This window comes from Mustela erminea, chromosome 15 (genome assembly GCF_009829155.1).
Source record: "Mustela erminea isolate mMusErm1 chromosome 15, mMusErm1.Pri, whole genome shotgun sequence".
Taxonomy (NCBI): Eukaryota; Metazoa; Chordata; class Mammalia; order Carnivora; family Mustelidae; genus Mustela; species Mustela erminea.
The window spans coordinates 75,895,969-75,918,792 of NC_045628.1; the positions used below are offsets into that span (position 1 = coordinate 75,895,969).

The 22,824-nt window shown below is 39.1% G+C and overlaps 1 protein-coding gene across 2 annotated transcripts in view; it reads right to left on the reverse strand.

The window, feature by feature from the left end:
* The window catches only part of MTUS2 (microtubule associated scaffold protein 2), a 576,541-nt gene that overhangs the window by 537,392 nt on the left and 16,325 nt on the right, over positions 1–22,824 (reverse strand). For both annotated transcript variants that reach the window (XM_032314531.1, XM_032314532.1), the window contains exon 2: positions 17,790–17,862. The gene's annotated coding sequence lies outside the window, so the exon portion shown is untranslated. The remainder of the gene's footprint in view (positions 1–17,789; positions 17,863–22,824) is intronic.

The following is a 22,824-nucleotide window of genomic DNA, read 5'->3' on the forward strand; positions in this document are numbered from 1 at the left end:
GCATGCATCCTGCAACAGTGTATACTTATTTATAAAGTGCATGTATATATACATACATATGTAATTATATACATGTATAAATTGTATACATGTTTTCTGACCTGTAACTAAAATGACAAGACATACTATCCAATTGGGACAAGCAGGCTACATTGCTGCAATAACAGCCATAAATCCTCATCTGAATAATCTTCTTGAGGATTTTGAATTTTTGGCAAGTCTTGTCCAATAGGATTAGGTTTTCATTACTTCTTAGTTGGTTAAGCAAATGCTCAGGCAAGGAATAGAAACAGTGTCAGTTCTGCCATTTCTTGATGTTCATTTCCACTTTCACTTGTTAGTATCATGGTATATTTCTATTCTTAAAGCCACTTACCTATTTTGTGAAGGTTAATTTAATTAAAACTAGATAATGTAATTTGTAAATCTACTTAACCCTGCACACACAGTCTGCAAAAGGGACAAGGATCTGCAAAAGCGACAAGGATGTCTCTTCCAGACAGACATGACCTCCCAGCTGCTCCCCCTGCATATCTCAGTTCAGAACATTACAGATGACCAAGTGAAGCTGTGTGTGTCCACCCTTAAAGCAAAATATAAAGAAATTTAGTTTCTATTTCATCCTCCATCCCCAAAGGAATTTTACGGCCTCCGCATGGCACCCACTCTGGACCCAGCCCACAAGAGATGAGGCTCTGTGTATTCCTCCAAGAACACAAAAAATGAGATCATTTTCACAGTCAGTGTGCTGCTGCCTTCATGATCAAATGCATGTTCAACAGTTTAACAAATGCATAATTAGTAGAAAATATTTCATATGGAATTTTTCTTTAGGCACCTGCATTTTTTAATTTTTTAATTATTTTTTGTTATGTTAAGTTAGTCACCATACAGTACATCATTAGTTTTTGATGTAGTGTTCCAGGATTCATTGTTTACATAGAACACCCAGTGCTCCATGCAATACCTGCCCTCCTTAATACCCACCACCAAGCCAACCCATCAAAATCATGCTCCACACTTACACACACACTTTGAACCTCTCCTTACCTCTCCTACTTTTAAAACTTCCAACTAAATCCAAAGTATTTGAAACAACAAAACATTTTATTTAAGTGTTAATTCCAACACAAAATCAGATCTACTTCAGATAATCTGCCACTCCCCGTCCACAGATATCTGGCAAGGAAATTTTTTCCAAAGAATTTAGAAATCTTCTAAATTTATATTGCTGGGAAACAAATATACTTAGAGCCTTTTAAAATACTTGGAAGCCCACATTTTAATTTCATTTTTCACAAGCCATTGAAGACAAACCTCCCAACTACCATCCCCAAACCATGTTTTCCCCTTAACCTCATTCACTTTGTCATCTAACAGATATTCATTCTCTCCTGTGAGCCAGATCCCACGCTAGGTGCTGGAAACAGAGCAGAGGACAAGACTTGCTTCTAGAGCTTACACTGCAGTTGAGGCAGATGAACAAAGGGCTCAGTAATGGAGGAACAGTGTTCAGAGGAGAAGTTAGACTACAGAGGGCAGAGAATATGGGGGTGCTACAGATCAGGGCTCTTCCGAGACCCCCCCCCTTCAAAACCGCTGCATACTATACATGGGCAAGGGATCCTGCAGGCAGAGGGGACCACACAGGCAAACGAAGACAGGATGTGACTGTTACGCTTGAAGAACATCAAGGAGGCCAGTAGGTGGCCCATTCGGAGCATAAGGGTGAAGCCCTGGGTAGCTGCGAAGCCAGTGAAGAGTTGTAAGCAGAGCAATGATGTCTGAATGAAGTTCCAAAGTCTCACTCTGGCTTCAGTGTGGAGAAGACACTTAGAGGAGCAGAGTACAAATGACAGACACCTGCAGTTTGGCTCCTCGGGGAAGCAAGGCCCATAGCTCTAAGACAGGCACAAGGTCCTCTGCAAGAGCTTTCAAGGGGAAGCATCAGGGGCTCCTCACCTGTACACGCCCCTTCCAAATAAACATGCATTTCTCTACCAAATCCTCTTCCTGTGATGTACAATTTTAAGAAGCATCCCCAGAATTAAATACACTTCAGGTCCCTGGTTAGAGCCCTTTTTCACCTGTACCATAGTTGCTGCTCCTTATATCTCCTCCTAGACTCTAAGCTCCTGGAAGGCAAGGACCATATCACCTAAACATATTTACATTTGTATCCAGGACATACACATAGTACCCAATACAAAATAATCAATAAATATTTTCCAAATTATTGTTTTAAGATTTTATTTATTTTTTTGACAGGGAGAGAGCGAACACAAGTGGGTAAGGGGCAGAAGGACAAGCAGGCTCCCTGCTGAGCAGGGAGCCCAACACAGGGCTCTATCCCAGGACTCTGGAATCATGATCCAAGCCAAAGGCAGACACTTAACCAAATGAGCCACCCAAGTGCTCCAATATTTTCAAAACTATTTAACACACACAAAACACACATGTGGCGGCTGGGGGTGGGGGGCGGAGGGCTGTTAACAATGTTTTCAAAACAAGTAGTCTGATTTCCCTTCTTGTAAGTCAGAATCAGCCCAAGGCCTTCCAGTACACTTGGTTATCTAAGATGAATTCCATCAATATCAGTATCGAAATGCATGTGTTTGCATGATGGTATTTAAATATACAGTTTAGAATCTTTCAGAATCACTAGTCCTGCAGGTAAATTACACAAGCATTGTGCATTTATTTCTCATAGGTCCACTCCAGATACATTTCCTCACCTTTCTCTACTTCCTACACCAACATAAATAAAGGTTTTTGCTGGAACAGGAATATACTTTACTGCTAAGAAACAGGAAAAAAGACAGCATTGAAACAGCCCTCAGAGACACCTCGCAGCTCTTACAGAACAAACAAGCTTCAGGCAAGAATAAGCTTTCATCCTTTTCAGAATATGTTTTAACTTGCAAATAAATGATCATTGAATTTAATAGTGATATTTCTCTCCTCTTTGGCAACTGAGAGATACACTCAGCTGCACACAAAAAGGGGAAATTTACATCCAGAAATAAACGAAACCATGGTAAATGGGCAACTGAATATTCTGAATACAAAAATCAAGGTAAATTTTCTCTACCCAGTGGTCTCATATGAATGGAAAACAAGTACTTGTAATAAGGACAGGTTTGATAATGAAATTTTAACACCCAGCATGAGGCTTAATTTTAATGTATCTGTCTAAGATTTTGCTGTAAAATGAATCAACTGTCTAAAGACCGACCTCGGGGATGGTTTAGACATCCCTAAGAAATGCTGCACAAAGAATGAAAGTTCTCTGTAGCAAAATTAAACTTCATTTTTACAAGTCTCTTCTTCCTACTACTGCTTCACATTTTAATGTTAAGCATACCCTCTGGGCAATTTATGTTTTTAATATCGCTCTTCTAAATAGAGGTGATCAAACCCATTGCCGTTGGGAATTTTTTCCAATATCACTAAATTCCCAGCTAAATTTGCTGGGGAGAGAGGGTCCCTGGTGATTCTGACAGGAGTACTGAGCCCAGTGGGGTTGGCTCCGGCCAATTAGCAAAGCGTGGCCTCACTGCCTGAGCTTATACCAAGACCGGGGCAGAGAAGGAGCTGTTCCTGCCTTCCATGTTGTACATGGACCCTGAGGAAACAAGGACTGGCTGATCTCTACCTGTACCCAAAAGCTAGAATGTGGTCCTGTCAATAGGGGAGATTACCTCTGCCTAATATTAGGATAGCATTTACATTTCTGTCTGGGGTTTGCAAGAAAAGCTAAAGCACTTGGCACCCCTTCTTTGTCCAGGTAGGTTCTGTCAAAATCAGATCTTAAGCCAGCGGGCAGGGTGCTGAGCATGGACTCTGGCTAAAAGTCTCTTGCCTGGCAGGCATTCATCCAATGGCTCCCTGCTGGACAGAAGGGCAATGCTTTCCTGTTCTTACTGCCTGCTTCAGTGATCATAACAAGATGACTTTCTCTCCAGTTAATGTTTTTCTAAACACCTGAGGTTTCTATAGAATGGCGTCCTCCTGATGCTCTCCTTATCTCTACCCACCTCCTTGCTCTGGGATTCACATCCCACATGCAATGTACTGGCAACTGTCCCCTGTAAGTCCTGATCACAAACAATGACTGCAATGTTATTGCCTGAATTCAGAGAAATGAAGGGATATATGACCCACTTTAACTCAAATGGTTAAAAATTTCTGATGCAGACAAACTAAGAAAGGATTTCATAAAAGACATAGAACTTCGGCTGAGTCTTGGAAAAAAATAAAGGATGGGGGGCATGAAAGTGGCATTCTGGACCGAAGAACGTGGTGAGCAAAATCAGGTAGAGGCAGCATGAAGCATGTTTGGACAGTGAGCAGGGAATTCTGGCTGGAGCAGAGGGTTCCTTTAGGAAAACAAGCAAGAGAGACACTTGGAAAAAGCTTTTCCCAGCAGAACCAGCACAGATGGCAGCCATGAGGCAGGGCTCGGATCCTCTGAGCTTGCTCTCATTTGATCGGTCTGCGTCCCTGGCCGACAGTAGCACTACCATTAAGCTGAGTTTCTATTTCCTCCAGGGATTCTGTATTATGCCCACTTGTTTTCCTACCATAAGTCTCTGTTGAGTTAGCTTTTTGGTACAGCTGTTTACTTGTACCATACATATTCCTCTGTGGCTCCATACCGAATGGGCTTTTGTGAACTTCGGCTGTGCTTTCTGCCTGTTCAGCTTTCCAAACAAGCTGATATTACAGTCAGTGACTTTCTAGCTTCTCCCTTTGTGAGAGCCAGGTGTCTTATTTTACTGACTTAACATTCGCTTCGAATCTTTGAAATGACTTTGTCAACCTTGGCAGCACACTTTTCATTTTGCTACCTATGAAAGTACAAAAAGAGTATTTGGGAAACAAATAAAATGCTATTATCTCTAGGAATATATGCAATAATGCATTCATACATTCATCCAACAAATGCATATTAGTTGTGTACTATGTTACAGGGTCTGTGCTAGACACTAGAGATATATTTCTAATGTTCTCCAGAACATGCTAAGCAATAAACAATGTATCTTATGAACTAATATAATAAAAGCAAGCTTGTTAAGGCCTTAAATGACACATCAGAACAGATGGACAGAATAGACAGCATAATATTCCATCCTAAAGCAGCAAAATACACATTCTTCTCAAGTGCACATGGGATATTCTCCAGGATAGATCATGTTAGGCCACAAAACAAGTCTCAACAAATTCAAGAATAATGAAATCATATAAAGCTTCTTTACTAGCCACATGGTATGGAACTAGAAATCGGTTACAAGAAAAACTGGAAAAACTATGAATACATGGAAATTAAGCAACATGTTACAGAACAACTACTGGATCACAGAATAGACCAAAGAAGAGACACTCCCTGAAGTGCCAGGCCCTGGGCACTATGTGACCTCTTCATAAAGCCATTACTTTCAATAGTAGGAGACATACTAGCTTTTCTAACATAGAGAAATAGGGAGAGACTTAGACAAAATGCCAAGATAGAGGAATTTATCCCAAATGAAAGAACAAGTTAAGGCTATGCCCAGAAATCTAAGCAATAAGAATATAAGTAACATGCCTGATGGAGAAATTAAAGCAACAATCATAAGGATAATTCACTGGGCTTGAGAAAAGAATAGAAGACATTGGTGAGACTCTTACAACAGAAATAAAAGAGTTAAAAAAGAATCAACCTGAGATGAAGAATATAATAAATGAGATTGGAAACAGGCTCAATGCAATGAACAGCAGGCCAGAAGAAACAGAGGAATGAATTAGTGACCCAGAAGACAAAATGGAAAATAAAGAAGCTGAACAAAAGAGAGAAAGAATTATGAAACATGAGAATAGAGTAGAGAATTCAGTGACTCCAACAACCATAATAACATTTGTATTATAGGAGTCCCAGGAAAAGAAGAGAGAAAAATGGGGCAGAAAATTTATTTCAAGGGCGCCTAGGTGGCTCAGATAGTTAAGCCTCTGTCTTTAGCTCAGGCCATGGTCTCAGGGTCCTGGGATTGAACCCTGGGTGCCTCAGATGGTTAAGCCACTGCTTTCAATTCAGGTCACAGTCTCAGGGTCCTGGGATTGAACCCCATATTGGGCTCTCTTCTCAGCAGGAAGCCTGTTTCCACCTCTCTCTGCCTGCCTCTCTGCCTACTTGTGACAAATAAATAAAATCTTGGGGAAAAAAAAGAAAATTTATTTCAAGAAACAATGGCAGAAAACTTCCCTAATCTGGGGAAGCAAACAGATATCCAGATCCAGGAGGCACAGAGAACTCCAATAAAAGTCAACAAAAGCAAACCAATGCCAAGACATATTGTTATTAAATTTGCAAACTATAGTGATGAAGATAAAATCATAAAAACTGCAAGACAAAAGAAGTCCGTAACTTACAAGGGAAACACATAAGGCTAGCTGGAGATTTCTCAACAGAAACTTGGCAAGCCAGAAGCATGATATATTCAACATGCTGAATCGGAAAAATCTGTAGTCAAGAATACTCTATCCAGCAATCTATCTCCTATTCAGAATAGGAGAGATAAAGAGTTTCCCAGGCAAACAAAGACTAAAGGAGCTCATGACCACCAACCCAGCCCTGCAAAAAATACCAAAGGGAATTCTTGAAGTGCAAAAGAGAGACCAAACTTTACAAAGACAAGAAAGGATCAGAGATAATCTCCAAAAAACAAAGCAACAGAACAGTAATAAAGTGGCAATAAATACATATCTATCAATAATTACTTTGAATGTAATGGACTAAATACTCCAATCAAAAGCAATACTTATATCGGATAAACTAGATTTTATTGTTCTTATTTTGTTTTTATCCTGCTTTGGTATCAGAGTAGTACTGGTCCCATGGAATGATTTTGAATGTGTTCCCTCCATTCCATTATTTGTAACATTTTGATAAAGACTGTTATTTATTTTTTTAAATGTCTGGTAGAATTCACCAGTGAAATCTTGTGGTCTTGTGCTTTTCTGCGCTGGGAGATTGACTCCTAATTAAATTTTCATTCTCATTATTGATCTAAGATTTCCTATTTCTTGGATTCAAGATTCATGATGCAATCATGGTAACTTGCATGTTTTTAGGGAATATGTGGATATTTTTCCTAAGTCATCTGATTTGTTAGCATATGATTGTTTATAGGAATCTGCTATCACACTGTGTATTTCTGTGGTTATCTATTTTATATTATTTTCTCTTCCATTTTTCATTTTGGTTTTTGAGTCTTTTCTCTTTTTTTCTTAGTTAATGTAGTTAAAGCATTGCCAATTTTGTTTATCTTTGGAAAAACTGGTCATTACCTTCAATGTTACGTTATTGTTTATTCTGGTCTTTATTTTATATATGTCTGATTTTCTCTGTTATTTCCATCCTCTACTAAATTTCAGCCAAGTGTCTTCTTTTTCTATTCCTTGCAATTTAATATTGCTTTTTTGAACTTTTTTTCTTAAAACAAGTATTTATTGGATAAATTTCATTCTAACGCCCACTTTTGCTACATCCCATAGGTTTTAGAATATTGTATTTTTTTCTTTTGTTTTGAGACATATTTTGATTTGCTGTTTGATTTCATATTTGGCCCACTGCTTGTGCAGCACTGTGTTATTTAATAGTTACATATTAAACATTTAATATTTACCAAAAAATGTGAGTTGATGCAGCTATTATGGAGAATGGTGTGGAAGTTCCTCACAAAATTAAAAATATAACTGCCATATGATCCAGCAACACCACTACTGGGTGTCTATCTAAAGAAAATGAGAACACCAATTCAAAAAGATATATGCTCCCCTATGTCCACTGCAGCATTATTTATTAAAGCCAAGACCTGGAGATAACCCAAATGTCCATAAATAGATGAAAAGATAAAGAAGGTATGGTATATATACAATGGAATACTACTCAGCCATAAAAAGAATGAAATCTTGCCATTTGTAACAACATGGATGGACCGTGAGGAAATTATACTAAGTGAAATAAGTCAGAGAAAGACAAATACCATATGATTTCATTTATACATGGAATCTAAAAAACAAAACAAAATGCAGACTCCTAGACATAGGGAACAGACTGGTTATTGCCAGAGGGGAAGGAGGTTAGTGGAGGGATACAAAATAAATGAAAGGGATCAAGAAGCACAAACTTTCAGTTATAAAATAAGTAAGTCATGGAGATTAATGTACAGCACGGAGAATATGGTCAATAAATGTGTTAACTTGGTAGGGTGACAGGTGTTAACTAGACTTATCAGGGTGATCATTTTGCAATGTATACAATATCAAATCACCATGTAGCACACCTGAAACTCATAAATTATTATGTCAATTATGCCCCAATTTTTAAGAAAGAAAAAAAGCACCAAAAAATAAGGGAGGTCACCAGTGAAAAACTGCTACTAATCATCCTACATGCAGTGTTGCCTCCAACCCCCTTTTGTTCAAAATAATCTTTTTAAATATTTTCATGGGAACACTTGATGTGGGATCTTGTAAAATTCTATAGTGAGTATGAGCAATATAGTCTATTCATTCAGACCAAAATTTTGCCACATTGGCACAACTGATATTTTGGGTCAGAAAATCCTTTGTGGGTGACTGTCCTTTGTGTTATAGAATGATGAGCAGCCTTCCTGGCATGCCCAGTCATGACAACCAAACATGTCTCCAGACATTGCCAATTGTCCAATGAGAGAGACAGCAAAAGTACCCCTATTGAGATCTAGATCATTCAGGCCAAAAATATTCTTTAGTCAATAGCAGAGAGATTGATGGAGGAAAAAGGCTTAGAATATTGTCAAGTGATCATTAATGCAAAGCTTACCAAAAGACTCTTCTATTCAATTTTCTTTAAACTCAACAATCACACCCTCTTTTATTGAAAATATTCCAAAATATAGTTGATCCTTGAACAACATGGGTCTGAACAAGTCTATTATATGTGGATTTTTTTTTTTACAGCACAGAACTGTAAATGCATTTTCCTTATGATTTCCTCAGTAACACTTTCTTAATTTATTTTATTTTTATATTTTATTTTTAGTATATTTATATTTTTATATTTATATTATATTTATAATATAAAAATATATATTATATTTATATTTTATTATTATTATATTTATAAGAATATAGCATATAACATATATAACACAAAATATAAGTCAATCAACTATTTATGTTACCAGTAAAGCTTCGGGTCAGTAGCAGACTATTAGTAGTTAGGTTTAGGAAAATCAGAAGTTACATGTTAGGCTTTCAAGTGCACAGGGGGAGACCCTTCTCTAACCCCCACATGTTCAAGGATCAACTGTGTTAGTCTCTTGTCCTGCCCCACTAGACACCGCTGTGAATAATTTATTTCTTTTGACTCTTCTAGCTCTTATAGTAGCTAAAATTATTTTTCAGGACAGCAACTACTGTCATACAGTAGTACAGATATAAAACACCAATATCAAATCAATACTGATTGATCCCCAAACATACTAACTGTAAGAGGCTTAGAATGAATGGAGGAGAGGTGACCTGTCAGTCTCAGTGCCATGCTTCTCCTTTAAACCATTGTTTACATACTGGTCTACCCCATCAGACTGTAAATTCTTAGAAAACGGAAACTGAATTTTATTTCTCTCATGTTTTGAGTATCTAGCATAGTAAGTATCACAAAACAGACATTCAATAAATATTTATATACCTGAACTACAGAAAGAGTAGGGAGCAGGAAATATAGATAAAACATGAGTGTGCAGAAGGCCTTACATTTCTGCTGAGGATTTTGACAATACCCTGTAGGTCTACATATGGGGTGGTCAGATATGAGGGCTGAGCCCCACCAAGGGAGAAGGCTCAGGTAAGTAAATGACAGTGTCTGCCATGGAAGAAGGCCTAGCTGCACTTCTCATGCCCACTCTCCCCGCAAGGCTGAGTTTTGCAGACAGTGGACACCCAAATGCTGGAGTGATACGGATCCCACCTGGCATTAGAGAGTACAACTCCAAAGTGGCATCGATCTTCAGGGAAGCTTCCTGGTTTTTTCAAACGGTGCAGATGGAGGAATTAGGCCAGGAAGGGAAAGAAATGAGGCCTTCCCAGCAAAACCACCCTCCCAACTCCTCACTGATACCCTAGCATTTGCCAGAGCAATAACAAGACAGAAGACACAGTACAAATAACAAACAAGAAAGATGGTGACAAATTCAAAAGAGTCTTAAAAGTCTCAAAAGTCACCTTTAATGTCTTTTGGAATCTACTCTAGGCCTGATAACCTGAATCCACCTCCTGACTCCTTCCCGACCCAGGTCCTTTTCCCTTTTCTCTTGGACCAGTCACTGTCCTTATTCCCTTGCAGGGCTCCCATGCTCCCATTTCTTCCCTCTGAGAGGCAAAACTGTAAATTCCACACTCATCCCCACCTTCTTCTCTGCACTAGATCCAACCAGGAGAATAAAGATGCCATCAAAAAATTCAAATGAGGGGCGCCTGGGTGGCTCAGTGGGTTAAGCCTCTGCCTTCGGCTCAGGTCATGATCTCAGGGTCCTGGGATCAAGCCCCACATCGGGCTCTCTGCTCGGCAGGGAGCCTGCTTCCTCCTCTATCTATGCCTGCCTCTCTGCCTACTTGTGATCTCTCTCTCTCTGTCAAATAAATAAAATATTTAAAAAAAATTCAAATGACGTTGACTCTATTTACAGAGACTCCAAACAGTTCATGCCTGTTTCAGCATATCCCCACTTACTCAAGAACATTACCTAAGCTGAGTTGCTGGCAGACTTCTCTTACCATCCTAAATACAGGCCACTGCATTGGCTCACCCAGGATCTATGGACATCAACTCTTCCACACCATTTCCATCTTAAATGATGAAAACCACAAACAATGAATCCAGCCCTCTGTGCCTTGCTCAGTGTTTTCATCCACCAAATATTTACTAAGGCCCATTATGCGCAAGGCATTGTGTAAATAAAACTGGAGTGAATGAGACGTGGACCATGCCAGTGAAGAGGCATAGTGTCCAGTAAGGAAATCACATATCTGTGAATAACTACATTATGGGGTAGAAGGATACATCCCACACAAGACACTGATGAGGTGTTACAGAGCTGGGAGCTTCACAGACTGCCATTTCTGTCATGTCTGACTTTTAGGAAGAGGATGAGTCTTAATACCCTTTTCCTACTAAAATTCATTGGTTTTTTTAAGTGTGCATTTTCTTAATAAATGAAAGACTGCTTTGTCTTCTGAATGCACAACAAGAACTGCTTCTACATGAAGTGGAAGAAAACACAAGTTCTTCTGACAAGCAGTCTATTAAAAAGCCACCGTTAAGTGGCATATTGTTTGCACATTTATAATAGTCTGTGAGGATGAACCTGCTCAGATAATTTAATTTCTTTTAAAGAGGAAAAAAAAGAGAGTACAGAACTAAAATATTGCAAGGACACATACAGCTTTTGACTTGATGGACTCAGAAGTATATCTGTACATTCTGGCTGATGTTAAAATGCTCCAATGAACTGAAATATCTCTTAGAATTTACAATTGGCCAAGTGTTTCCAATCTAATTCTTTCATGCTTTTTAGTTATTACAGAAAATTGTTATTCTTCTAAATTAAACTCTGAGGAGAAAAACGCCCTGGATTGGAGACCTCAAAACTTAGTTTAGATTTCCCCATGGTTTGTTCTCACGTGGCTTCTACTGGCTTTGACGTTTAAGAATGTTGGTTCATTAACAAACTAATTCAGCACAGTTATATAAATGTATAAACAGGCTCCTTGGTGACAAGTCATAAATTGAACAGCCCTCCTCCTGTATAAGACTCTTTAATATATCTTATTTTGAGAAAGGAGCTGGGGAAAAATATATTTTTTTTAAAATATAAGTTTAGCAAGTCTAGTAATGTCAGCTTCTCAAAGGAGACTTTTAAACATGATCTTACTTGGAAGGGAACGTACCATTTCCTTTGTGCCCAGCACTGTAACATTACTAGATGCTCTCACTTGTTAACTCATTGGATCCTTCCAGAACTACAGGACAGGTGGTAGCCCATTTTAAGGGAAGAATGCAAGTCAAATCAAATGCTATGATACAACCCAGAATGTCACCAAACTCCACAGCATCCTTCGTCATGGCTTGCCCATGACCAGTCTAGTTCCAAGTGACAAACACAACAAGCAGTCTCTATGTAAAAAAGTGGGAAGAGGAATCCAACTTATCAGGGACCCTCTTGCAAAGCCAGTACTTGAACTGAGTAAGTTCTATGCCATGAATAAAGGATTGTTTCTCTCCAGTTTCTTAAATGAAGCTTAGGTATTGCCTTGATCTCTCACTAGATCTCTGCTGCAGAAAGAATCAGAGGACTATGTGCATCTTTAGTTGAGATGGAAGAAAAAGGACCTCACTTCCCAGAGCCACCAGCCTCCAGCCTGTCTTACTCATTGTACAAACATTCATTGAATGCCCAGCATGTGTCAGGCATCAGTGGTGGAGGTATCAGGAAAACAGCAGTGAAAAAGCAAACATCAGCCCCGCATCAAGTTTACATTCCAGTGATGAGCAGGGTCTATAGGAGCAAGATCAGAAAATGCCGGAGACCCCTGCTCTCTCCACCACCCAGAGGCCAAGGCTGCTCCCCAAGCTACGCTGGTCAACAATCACTTCTGAAAAGGTCATTCTGCCTATCCTGACATCTAAGGGGAATACCCTCATCCTAGCAGCTGAACATTACACACAGACACACACACACACACACAAACACGGCATTTTAAAAGATCAGGATGCTAAGCACAAGGAATAATAACCATAAAAATATGATGAAAAGTCAAATACAAAATTCTTTTTAGACAAAGGCAAATCTTAAAAAGCCATTAAAAAAAAAAGTCATTTAATTCATTCTCTGATTGTTAGATAGAACCAAACTCAACCTTCAAAAGAAGGACAAGGAAATGATCTCCAGCTGATCTCTCTACCCAAGATCCCAAGCTGCTGCCCCCAGGAAATCCCTGCCAAATGGCTGATGTCAGCTCAGTTTCTCAGTGTTTCCAAGAGGAAAGGGGTAGGAGGAACCCACATTGTACTAAAATGTACTAGAAGTAACTCATAAAACATGTGAATAACCCAACCATTTTAAATTCTCCTGTAATTCTGTGATAATTTTAAATACAATGAACTCATCTGACAGAACATGAGTATCACAGGAACTCTTCCAGGAACCCCATTGTAAATCATCATTAACTGGACACGTGTTCCCGTATCACCCAGCTCCCTATTATCTGCCTCGAATAGCAGGAGGGAAGCCATTCCGTTTGCCTACTGGCGCGCTTACCCATTTAATTACCAAAGATGCCACAATGCCAGTGTGATCCAGGCCCCCGTGTGTGTGTGCCCTGATGACCTACTTTAATAAAATCTGGCCTCGCCTCAAACAGAACACAGGTTTAATTCCCAGCTAGAGAGGCCAGATAACAGTGTGTATCTTAACAGTATGAGCAAGCAGTGCGCGGAAAATTGTGCAGTCTTGTGCACATATAAAAACAGACAACAAAGAAACCTATGTGGTTTCTATCATCTTAACAGGACCAACCAGGTAACGTTTATTGACTCTGCCTCTCCTCGCCCCAACAATCAATTCCCGAAAATTCTGGGCTCTGGATCTATGAACTTAAATATTAAAAATGTGTCTGGCCTTCTCTTCTCCTGTGTTTTCTTTTTTAAGATTTTATTTATTTGAGAGACAGAGACCACAAGTAGGCAGAGAGGCAGGCAGAGAGAGAAAGGAGGAAGCAGGCCTGCTGCTGAGCAGGGAACCTGATGCGGGGCTCGATCCCAAGACCCTGGGATCATGACCCGAGCCGAAGGCAGAGGCCTTAACCTACTGAGCCACCCAGGCGCCCCTCTCCTGTGTTTTCTAAGAAAAAGATGGATATGGGAAAAATACTAACCCCACCTTCCCTGAAATAAGGGACTTTAAGACCCTGGAGCTTCTAATCTATCCTCAAAATAATGCTAAAGCAGAAAATAAGACACACAAACTGCTGAGTTTCTTCATATCCTCAAACATCTGAGGATATTTCAGTCCTAGTTGACATTTTGATATTTTAGAATCACAGGACCTTCTTTGGTGGGGGGGAAAAAGCGCCAACATATTCTTTAAAAACCTCTGAGGCCTCTGGGAAACAAATTGCAACCGACAATTCCCTCACATCTCATTATGTGGTGCAAATTTATTTTTAGGCTTCCTCTGGCCTTGTTCAGCTGGTGCCCTCTAATGATAGAACTGTTTGCTCAGTTTTAAAGTAATTCTGTGTATGAAGCTATCAGGCTCCATATTATGAGGGCCGAGACAGGCTGATCTGAAACACATGGAATCTGAGAAAGGGAAAACCCTTTCAGGAGTCTCCTGGATCTCATCCAGAATCCAAAGGGGCAGCGCAGCAAACGTCATGGTGAAGGGCATGGCTGGCTGCACACACCACAGCTGGAAAATGAGGGCGATGGCATCCTCACAGGGTGTTTAAGGAGAAAATGAGGAAAACAAGTGTGAAGGGCTCTGCACAGCACCAGAGCAAGTGAGTGCTCGCTGTGTGTCACATATTATTAGCATTTAAACACTGTCAAGTGATTTCACTCCATTAAGCAGCCATTAAGTACATGGCGTTAGATACCTAATAAAACCACCTCCATCACATGAGAACCTGTTAACATTCCTTTTTAAAGAGCTACTCTTTATGTCTAAATCTCTCTCACAGCAGAGTATGTACATCTTTGTATCATCAACATAAAGAATCTCTGATTTAAAATAATCGAGACAATCATTTGGGTCATGTAGTGACAACTGTTTTAATCCAAAAATTATGGAGATTAATGACAATGAGAATGCTGCATTGTTGTTAAATATGTTATTCTGTGTCATTTTAACATTAGTTAGGCTAGTGCTTTCACAAAGACTTCTTTAGCATTTTCTAACAGCAAGTGTCATTTTCCCTACTGAAGGGTAAGGAAAAAGGAACAATGAATTTATTAGCTTAATATCACAGGTGCCAACTATTAGACCCCAAAACATCTTCCTATTCTCACTCTTCCCTTGGTATTCTAAAGGCAAAGGAAAAAAACAGACATAAAATCCAGACACCTAAGCAATTACCTGGAGGAGGAGGAGGATACTGATTCATAAAAGCCTCCTAACCCACTCACCCATTTTCTCTGCTCCCTCCAGTCATTAAAAAAAAAATCTACATCATATCTTTCTTCAAAACACAGATCATATATGTATGATGGGGTAGAAAAGAAAGGTTTCAGATGTAAATAATAACAGGGCTCCTTCCCCTATAAATGGTTCTCTGAATGATCATGTGTTCCTCTACTTCTGTATTCAGAGCATCAACCCCCACCACACACACAGACACACACACACAGAGGAAAGAAAGGTGGGCTGTGAGCAGGGGGATGGGAAATAAATGTTGACGTTCACTGGAATTACAACAATTCTCTGAAGTCTCTTTATTGTTATCCTTAATGTAAGCCATGTCCTTTGGGGGAAGAAGGGATAGGTAGATGATAAAATAAGAAAACTAGCTTAGCATTCCACAAAAGGGAGCTCCTTGAATTTCCCTTTACTCAATTCTTGCATCAACACCAAGGAAGCAAAAGCTTCTTCTCAGGCCCTGTTGGTTTTTCCATGACCTGGCATCTTCTCCACCTTCCGTTTCCTCCTTCAGAGGAGTCAACATGATGGCAGCCCCCACCGTCCCTCCACCAGATCCCTTGCAGCTGCCACCACCACCCTGAACATTCCCACAACCATTTCCATCTATCCATATCACATTAAGTTTTTTCCCCTATCTGTTCTTCTTGTCCTCAAGAGCACACAAGTTATCAACCACCTTCTCCACCTGTCACCCCATCTCTCACCCTAAAATACTGCTGCACCCTCCTTACCCTGTATTTGTCAATCAATATCTACCCATTAACATCAACTTAACAGTTTTTTGTCTCATCAGAAGATTAATTTAAAACTCTGTTAAAGGGACACCTGGGTGGCTCAGTGTGTTAAGAGTCTGCCTTCAGCTCAGGTCCTGTTCCCAGGGACTTGCACTGGCCCCTTGCTCAGCAGGGAGCCTGCTTCTACCTCTGCCTGCTGCTCTCCCTGCTTGTGTGCGCACTCTGTCTCTCTCTCTCTGACAAATAAATATATCTGAGGTGCGATTATTGCTAATTGAAAAAATAAATAAATAAATAAATAATAAAAATCTGTTAAGTACGGAAGACCCATCCATTCTGAACACCCTCAACATTTTGAAACAAATTCCTTTAACTGGGGAGAAAAAAAAAACACTCAAGTTTAAATAGTTTTTGAGAACACGACCACCACAGAAATGGTAATCTACAGAATAAAGCCCACTTGAGTAATGCTGGGACTCAGAAAGTACATATTCTATAGCACTAAATCACAGGAACTCAGTCCTAAATTTGATATAAACATACAAGTTTAGGTTTTCATTTCCTAGTTTTACCCCTAGAAATCTCAGGCTACCAAAACCACAGAAGCTGCTGTCCCTCTAAGCTTCTTCCATGTCACCCAAGTGTCCAGTGAAAGCCATACCCCACACTGTTGTTTCTCTCCTCTGTCCTCAATGACCACACTTAATAACAAGCTTCCCTTCCTTAGAGTCTACCCTGAACTGAATCCCAACAAAGCAAAGCCAGCCTGGTGGTTGTTCAAGTTGTACACTGTGCAAGTCCACCACATTTAAGGGGCCACTAATCACATCATTAGCATCTCTACTCTTTCAAAAACTATATATCTTTGTTACAACATTGAGGATTTAAATATGGATAATTTGATTATTTATATTATAATTTTCCAGCATATGGCAAGAAAGTGTCTTGTTCTAAAAATCAGTATAGTTCAATGATTTTCCATCAGATGGAAGGAAAACGTCTGTGGAAGGGGTGCCTTTGTCTAATTTGCACAAAATGCCATATGGGCCAGCAGCAGCCCTCGGAAAAGCTTCTCTCAAACATTTTAAACTTTCTGCGGTCTTGGCTGTTCACTAAAGCGTCTGCTCTTGGTTTCATAAACTCTGTTTGCACTGCATTAACTACCCCCCTCCCACCAATCTGGGCTTTCTCTCTCAATAACTTCAGCTATCAACCACATCCTCTCCTCAAAGCAAGCCCCTAAGTACTAACTGCATCTTCTTGTCCTATTTCTGTCAACTGATATTACTAAACACATGTTAACAATAAAATGATAACCTTTTGTCCCAGATTAATTACCGCTAGGAAAGAGATATCCATTATAGACACATTCCACAAATTTAACATCATTAACAACCATGTTGCTTGAACTTGAATTTCATCAATATCTGAATAGATTCCTTACATTTTTTAAAGATTTTATTTAGAGAGAGAGAGAGAGAGCACGCATGTGTGTGTGAGCAGGACGTGGAGAAGAGGGAGAGGCAGAGAGAGAATCTCAAGCAGACTCCAGGCCCAGCACCGAGCCTGACACGGGGCTCAATCTCACGACCCTGACATCATGACCTGAGCCAAAATCAAGAGTCAGATGCTTGATTGACTGAGCTATCCAGATGCCCCAGATTCCTCACATTTTTTTAAAAAGCAGAATTAAAGTAAGTTTCCATATCAGAATTTATTTTAATTGACTTTTCTCATTGATAATATTTATCCAAAATTTACCACCAGCTATTTCCTTTGCATGCCAGGGACCCAAGTCAAATGAAATAACAATAGCGAGCCACGTACTCACCTTGACCCCCAGAAAAGGAGTTTCACTGCCATTGGTGACAACTTGCCCTAGTTGACAGTCCAGGTGTGGAAACCTTAAAAAGGCAAAAGACAGAGGAAAACTTAGAAGAAAGGAGACAGATTTAGGAAAACATAACCAGTTACTTCATGGTAATAATGCTTCTCCCTGAAAAAATAAAGTTAGTTCAGGAATGCTCTCATCTCTGCAGTAATTGTACCACAAACAAACTCTCCATAAGTGCTCTTCATAAGTGAAGTTATTTCACAAACTCACCATTTTTCCATTAGCTGCCTCTGGGATTTCAGAGATTCTTCATCTTATTTTCAGATTAATCCTCAATGAATACATGACTTCAATTTTCTTTCTTTCTTAATCCCTCAAGTAGTTAATGACCTGAAAGCTGATTCTTAAATACACCATATAACTGAAGCATCTTAAGAACTTAAGACTTGGCTCTTGTCAGGGGAAGAATAACTCTGATGCATGAATAATTTTGTGTGTTTGGTAGTTCCTAATTTTCTTAAAGGGCACCAAATTTATACTTTGTTATACTTCTTATTTTCTTCTTATTCAGAAAAAAATAAAGAACTAGAAGAACTATGAGTCCCATAATATTTTTTTTAAATGGCTCCATACCCAGCACAGAGCCCTTTGCAGGACTTGAACTCATGAGCCTGAGATCAAGACCCAAACCAAGACCAAGAGTCAGATGTCTAACCGACAGCGCCACCCAGGCAACCCACAAGTTCCACAATCTTAACTATAGTAATATTAATTAAGTCTATAATAAAATTGTATTTTAAAAAACAGCAAAAATTACATTCCTCTCTAACTTGTCAAGCAACTTTAGTTTTAGGTAGTAGAAAAAACACAAATTTTCCTCCAAGATGCTACTGCAGTAGATGTCACAGAATGTCTGCTATTATTAACGAAAGTCATATAAAATTTGTGATATCCAACCATCGTTTACCTCAAAACCTGATAATTTCATCACTTTTCCAAGCCAAAATAAACAAACAACAACAACAAACAAAAACAAAAATAAAAAACAATAGGATTGGACAACAACTTAATCTTCAAAACACCTATTGCTCAGCACATGTCATTTTCCTATGCGCATCAGTGGTTTGGGCATTAACAGCTTCCATTAGAACCTAGCATCTTCATCGTACGTGAAATGTAACAAGTAAATTGCCTCTGGCATTTGGAAGGGCCTGAGCATATCTCCTCAATTCTTTTTTCCAATTCAGTCTATTTACTGCCAACTCCCTCTCAGCTTCCTCCTTACAACATTAAGAGCCTTTTCCAAGACTCTTAATGTGGCAGAGAGAACAGCTGAGGGCTAGAAGGCAAAAGGTGATGGTAAGAATGCATCTCTATAAGAAGGGAAGGCCAAATGGAAAGCATGTCATAGTGAGTGAGGAACAAGGAGCATGGGGAGGAAAGCAGAAGGGCTGCCCACTCACTAATGCAGTCCTTACACGGTGGTGAGCATCACACCACACTGGGGAAATTAAACAGGTCCAAGTCCAGATGGGAAGAAGGGAAAGTTTACTTCTGTCTAACATATTTGGTAACCCATCTTATCTTAGGAGCTACAACAACCAGAACTTCCAGGCCATCCCACCACTGCTATGAACACCTCCACCACCACATGACCCTCACAGCCACCCTCACCACTACAGATGCAATGCAGACATGCACAATACTATTGAAACTAACAGAATAGAGGCCATGTGAATGCCCTAGATACAAAAATGTACCTCTTTACACAATTTATTTTCTTCTGAGATGGAGTAGAAACCATCCTAATGATTTCCCTCCTACCAGGAAACCCATTAAATGAGAAGCCTACATGAGCTGCTTTGTTTTTTGTTGTGTTTTGTTGCAAAAATAAGCAGCCAATTGCAAAATAAACTTTTTGAACTCTTCTTAGTACCATTTATCTAGTTCATGTTCCCTATTTTTTATATATTAATTTTTTATTTTTTTAATTTCTTCTCAAGGTACCAGAATTCATTGTTTATGCACCACACCCAGTACTCCCTATTTTTGAAAATTAATTATCTGAAGAAAAGTTGTGGGGTCAAAATCTGCATTTTGACTGCAGAGCCCCAGCTGACATGCTAGGTGCAACCTATTGTTTGTTCATATCCAATCAGAATTTTAAAACACATAGGACCAGGAAAGGAAATGCACGAATAGTAAATCCTACCTTCAGCGGCACTCTTGACTGTTCTAGTACCACCCTTCCCTTTAAAACAGAGGTATTACGATAAAATGTGCATCACTATAATGCAGAAGATATATGTGTTAATGATGGAAATAGCTAAATGATAGCACTAATAATAACAGAGAATAGAAATCATTATTATTATGATAGGTATGCCAAAATAAAAGAGCTACTACAAATATAAGAGCCTGTAATTAACGGACCAGTTGGAATTGCACCACCCATTGTGAAAGAGTTAGAAACTGACATTATGTTAATACAGTGATGGACTAAGAGTATGAACATAGTTAAGGAGTGTTAGCTAAGGTATGTGAAGACACATGCATGCATGTGTGGAAGCTACCAGGTAATAACTAAGAAAAGCCACTCTGTGAAGAGCCAGGGGCTGCCTAAGAACCAACTGGTCAACCTCTTATGGAAGAGCCCTGGATCACTGGTAATTATTACTGAGATTAGAACAGGGTCAGGACGCCTGGGTGGCTCAGTTGGTTAAGCCGCTGCCTTCGACTCAGGTCATGATCCCAGGGTCCTGGGATCAAGTCCCGCATCGGACTCCTTGCTTGGCAGGGAGCCTGCTTCTCTTGCTGCCTCTGCCTGCCTCTCTGCCTGCTTGTGTGTACTCTCTCTCTCTCTCTCTGGCAAATAAATAAAATCTTAAAAAAAAAAAAAAAAGATTTTCTCCATTAAAAAAGAAAAAAAAGAACAGGGTCTGCAGAACATCAGCAGGCAACAAAACAGGGAAGCTGACATAAAAGACAAGGAAAGCAGGTGTTACCTAATGCCTTGGAGTCCTATATAAAAAGACTATATAACTCAACACCAAAAACAAAAACAAAAAACAATGAATAATCCAATCAAAAAATGGGCAGAAGACATGAATAGACATTTTTCCAAAAAGACATATGGATGGCTAAAAGACACGTAAAGATGCTTAATCACCAGGGAAATGCAAATCAAAGCCACAATGAGATATCACCTAACACATGTCAGAATGACTAACATTAAAAACACAAGAAACAATGAGTGTTGGTGAGGATGTGGAAAAAAAAAAACCCTCATGCCCTGCTGGTGAGAATCCGAACTGGTGCAGCCATTGTGGTTAACAGTATGGAGGTTCTCCAAAAATTTTTAAAAAGAATTACCATCTGATCCAGGAACTCTACTACTGGATATTTATCCAAGAATATTGGAACACTAATTTGAAAAGACATATGCACCCCAATATTTACTACAACATTATTAACAATAGCCAAGATATGGAAGCAACCCAAGGGTCCATTGATAGATGAATGGATAAAGAAGATGTGATACACACACACACAAACACACACACACAGATTACTCAGCCATAAAAAGGAATAAAATCTTGCTACTGGCAACAACATGGGTGGAACCAGAGGGTATAATGCTAAGTGAAATCTGTCAAACAGAGAAAGAAATACCACATGATTTCATTCATGTGTGGAATTTAAGAAACAAAACAAATGAAAATTTTAGAAAAGAGACCAAAAAAAAAAAAAAGACAACGACAACAACAACAAAAAACCCACTAATACAGAGACTCTTAATACAGAGAACAAACTGGTGGTTGCCAGAGGGGAGGCAGGTGGACAGATGGGTGAAACAGTTGAACAGGATTAAGAGTACATTCATCTTGATAAGTACTGAGAAATGTATAGAATTGTTGAATCAATAAATTGTACACTTGCAACTAATATAACACTGTTAATTATACTTGAATAATAATTTTTAAAAAGAGGGAAAGCTAAATTTAGTTAAAATGGTAGGTAAGTTTAATGACTATTTTTTGAATTCATATAAAAGGACAAAATGAACAGAGAAATTGCAAACAACCATATCTTCCCCACACAGAATGGTTCATTTTTGAAGTGAGCAAAAAACACAAAACCCTAAAGCATAATTTTCAAATTCAGAAATTACATCAATCTGATCTTGGTTTTGAGCTACCGACAATATTTTCAAACAACAGGACATAAAGTCAGGGAATTGGTATGCAGCTCTCTTAGCAGACTGCTTATAAGTTTGGTTTGGTTTGAGATCAGGAACAAGATAAGGATGCCCACTTTCACCACTCTTGTTCAACATAGTATTAGAAGTCCTAGCAACAGCAATCAGACAACAAAGAGAAATAAAAGGTATCCAAATTGGCAATGAAGAAGTCAAACTCTCTCTATTCGCAGATGACATGATTCTTTATATGGAAAACCCAAAATACTCCACCCCCAAACTACTAGAACTCATACAGCAATTCAGCAACGTGGCAGGATACAAAGTCAATGTGCAGAAATCAGTGGCTTTCTTAAACACTAACAATGAAAATACAGAAAGGGAAATTAGAGAATCGATTCCATTTATGATAGCACCAAGAACCATAAGATACCTGGGAATAAACCTAAACAAAGAGGTAAAGGATCTGTGCTTGAGGAACTACAGAACACTCATGAAAAAAATTGAAGAAAACACAAAAAGATGAAAGACCATTGCATGCTCTTGGATCGGAAGAATAAACATTGTTAAAATGACTATACTGCCTAGAGCCTCTATACTTTTAATGCCATTCCTATCAAAATTCCACCGGTATTCTTCAAAGAGCTGGAGCAAATAATCCTAAAATGTGTATGGAATTAGAAGAGACCCCGAATCGCTAAGGAAATGTTGAAAAACAAAAATAAAGCTGGGGGCATACATTACCTGATTTCAAGCTTTATTACAAAGCTGTGATCACCAAGACAGCATGGTACTGGCATTAAAACAGACACATAGACCAGTGGAACAGAGTAG